This window comes from Urocitellus parryii, chromosome 12 (genome assembly GCF_045843805.1).
Source record: "Urocitellus parryii isolate mUroPar1 chromosome 12, mUroPar1.hap1, whole genome shotgun sequence".
Lineage (NCBI taxonomy): Eukaryota > Metazoa > Chordata > Mammalia > Rodentia > Sciuridae > Urocitellus > Urocitellus parryii.
In genome coordinates, this window is record NC_135542.1 from 60,119,930 (window position 1) to 60,124,182 (window position 4,253).

The following is a 4,253-nucleotide window of genomic DNA, read 5'->3' on the forward strand; positions in this document are numbered from 1 at the left end:
TTGGGATGGGTAATGTGACCTCGATTCTTGTTTGTCTCCCCAGGGTTGGGTCATTCTGTCAATTGGCAATTCCACATACTCAACTCTGAATTGTCTGGCATGAATGATGAAGGCAAAGGGCAGGAAAGTAGATATATTAGCACTGCCCATCTACAAGCGCAGGTGGGCCTCATGTTATGTGAAATCCCGCCCTCCCCTTCAGCACCTGTCTTATCCACGGTAAGGATAAATGGCCTAGACTTTCTAGACTTTGTTTCCTTGTCACTAGATGGAGTCCAAAGAGATCCTCAAAAGAGAAAAGGGAATCTCAACTCTTTCATCCCTCTGGCAGGTTCTTGACCTACATCACAGAAATATATGTCAAAGGAATCACAAGTGGAGGGCTGGGGTTTTGGCTCAGTGATAGAGCGCTTGCCTCACCATGCATGAGGCACTGGGATTGATCCTCACCACCACCTAAAAATAAATGAATAAAATAAAGATATTGTGTCCATCTATAACTAAAAAATTTTTTAAAAAAATGCACAAGTGGAGATTTATTTAGGACAGCAAGATTTATTCAGGAAAACAAATACTAGAGCAGGATATGCACTCAAAGGTAGAGGGGTACAGGAAATGGAGAGTCAGACATGCTTTGGGGGGTCTCAATCTTTTTTTTAAAAGGAAACTATGTAAATGGGGACCATGAGAAGCATACAAGTAGCATCAGCCTAATGAACTTGATTCTTTTGATGGTGGAGCACAGAGTGGGCCACAGAGATCTGGTTCTTCTTAGAATCTTCAGGTTGATATTATCTAGTCCATAGCTGCTGCTGCTATCATCTAGTCAATTAGATTGCTCCCATATCATGGATCTTTAACATTTCTCTCTAGGCTTCTTTTACTTGGTCTATAAATACATTCTGTAAGCAAGTGAGATACTCTACAATTTTATTGGATGTTTTAAGAATTTAGGCCTAGGGCTGGGGATGTGGCTCAAGCGGTGGAGGGCTCGCCTGGCATGCGTGTGGCCCGGGTTCGATCCTCAGCACCACATACCAACAAAGATGTTGTGTCCGCCGAGAACTAAAAAATAAATATTAAAAATTCTCTCTCTCTCTCTCTCTCCTCTCTCACTCTCTCTTAAAAAAAAAAAAAAAGAATTTAGGCCTAGATAAACAAACAAACAAACAAAAAAAAAACAGGCCTGGGAGGTTGAAGGGAAGGGAGTTTTTAGATTGGAAGTTAGAGTCTCTCATTCCCTGTTCGTCTCCTTCTACCTATTCTATTTCTTCTATTCCACCTCAGCCTGACTGCTCTGGGATACAGCTGCAAAGGAGGCTTATTTAAATGTCCCTCCTTTGCATTAAGATCTTTCCTGCTTACCTTCTCTTTTTCTTGGCTACAGGCTTATTATCCACCTTCTCGTGAGAAAACAGATGGGAAAAAAAAAAAAAAAAAGTCTAGTGTGATTGAAATGAAGTCGGATTAGTAAAGCCGGGTCAAATAGCACGGGTTTCTGTGAGACAGCCAGCCTCACTGCCCGTGGTTTGGACAGTAGTGTCAACCCCCCTGACTATGGCCCTCACTATGCAGCAGCGTTCCTTCTGGATGAAGTTGTGCTTTTTCTTTTCCTTAGCAAGAGATGAGCTTTTTTCCAGTGTAGCTCAAGAGTGAGGTTTACCTTGGAATTCCTCAGACAGGGAGAGACTGAAATCTTTTTCTTTTGGGGCTTTACTAAAGATTGGCCCACCAGGCAGGTGATGCCGTGAGACAGTGGAGGAGGAAGCATTTGAGATCCAGGATGGCTTGTCTGGTATGCTACTTTGGCCTTTGTAAGGAAGGAGAAATTCCTTTTCCTTCCCCATCCTGTGTTCCTGGCTGAGGTCCCTAGGACAAAAGACAGCTTAACCAGAGAAACTCTATTAAAAATTTACATGATATAGACAGCATCTGCTGTTTTCTCAAATGCCAAGTTGCCCTCTTTGGGGGTAGCATGTTTTGAAATCCATGACCTCCTTGACTGAGGGTGATGGAGGACTGCTCCATTCCAAAGCCCAGCAGCTAGCAGAGCAGGGTCCTAAGCACCTCCCATTGTCCCTGCTGCAGAAACAGTGCCCACTGCTCTTGACTACTCTGTGGTCTTCTGCAGGGAAGACTCAGCCACTTCCCAAACCCTAGGCCCCTCCTCTTTGAGAAGGTGTCCTTTGGTGTCCAGCTGTGAGGGATCATTGCTGCCTCATGTCAGATAATGAAAGAGCTTTCCCCTCCAGTATCCTCCAGACCAGCTGCTTTTTCTCTGAGGTGAGCATGGAAGAACCTCTATATATTCGTTATGGGGAGATTTCTGGTGCCCTATAGTCATTTCAGAAGATGGAGACTTTGGTTAGCTTCTGTGTCTCTGCATGATGCAACAAGAACTTCTAGTCACTGGTATCCATCTACTAGCAAATCAGGATAGGACCAGGAATGCACTGTCCCCAAAGGACCCTTTGGGAGAGGTGCTGGAGACTTGGAGGAGGATCAACTGGACTTCTGATTTGGGGAGCTTGAACATTTGCATTCTGGGGCTGGGGTAAAGCAGGTTTAGTTGCCTCCTCCCCTCAGTTATGTAGAACAGCCTTTACACCTGCTATTTGTAAGTCTCTCCATTTGACACTCAAAAGAACCAGTGCCACCCTGAAAAATCTGACACAAGAGTCTCTCCCACATGCCCAAACACCCTCTGCCCAATTATTTGAACAAATCACCTTAGCTTCCTTCACCTGGTCTCCACTGAATCTCCACTTTTCTTGCTCTAAACCTTGTGGCCAAATGTTCCTTGCCTCAAAACATGATTGTGGAATCTATAAATGTATGTGTTCCCCTAAAATTCATATGTTGAAATCTTAACCCCCAAAGTGATATTAAAAAGTTGGGGTCTTTGGGAAGTGATGAACTCAGGAGAGTAGGGCCTTAAGGACTGGAGTTAGTGTCCTTATGTAAAAGAATCCTTCGCCTCTTCTACTAAGATATTAGAAATCAGAAAGTTAGCTTTCATCAGACACTGAATCTGCCTAATGCTTTGTTGTTGAACTTCTCAACCTCTAGAGCTGTGAGAAATAAATATCATTTACAACACCTAGTTTATGATATTTCTTTACTATCGAATAGTGTTTTAACTGATAAATATTTAAGGAAAGTCTAATGAACATAATGGGGTTTCTTTTGCTATGAAAATATTTATTGTAGAAAAAATGATGAATGAGAATGATCCCTTAAAGATTATGGCTGTCTTAAAGAAAGAAATATTAAATAGAATGAAAGTTCAATCCAGAGATGGTTTCTTTAGCAGACAGGTCAAGGGGATGCACAAAGCACAAATATTAAGAAGATACTAGAAAAGTTGATTCAGGGCTGCTAGTGGGTACGCGAAACGGCTCTGGATCTGTGTAGATCTGAGTGCTATCGACCAATATGACATACTTTAATATAGTTTATGCATCAATATTTCTTATAATTGATGGTAGTTGTACAAATGAACCACATAGGCTGGACTTGGAGACTTGGATTTGGCTGGGGTGGGGGGTGTGGTGAGTGTTGCAGAGGCCGTCAGAGCTTCCTTCACCTGGTATTGACAAAAACAGCTCCAATTATCACCTCTTCTCTGAAAAACTTCATGGCTTCCTGGGCTCAGAAACAAGGTCTTTAGCATTGTGTATTTTTCTCCAGTCATTTGTGGATATATTTTACTTTTCATTAGACTATACTTCGGTGAAGGTCTATCTAAATATTTGGGGTATTCCAGGTTTTGTGTTACCCGTGGTATCTCAATAGACCCCTCATTTTCCCTCTCCTCCCTTTGCGTCATCTCTTTCTCTTCTTCCCTAGTGGACAGTATATCCTGACAGAGCTTCTTGAATTTTGAATGGCAAAGGAATGGTCTAGGGATACGGATAGACCGCAGACCCTGGTTCAGTGGGCTTGCATTTCTGTCCAGTTCCGAGGCGATGAGATGTTGCTGATCCTGAGACTTTGTGGCTTAGGATGCAGAAAGATGATACTCATCCCAGGCTTCTGAGTTTGGTTCTTGGCTCCGAATTATTTCTTCACACTTGATTTTAGCCTAAAGGCCGAGAAATGATCCGAATTCTTTCTCTTACAAGATGTGTGATTGTGTGCAGGGTAAATCTCCTACCTCTTCTGTAAAATGAGCTACTCGCAGCACCTGCTAAACTGGGTTACCGTGGGGGCTTGGTAAAATGACACGCAGGGGCGGCCAGACTGGCTGGGGG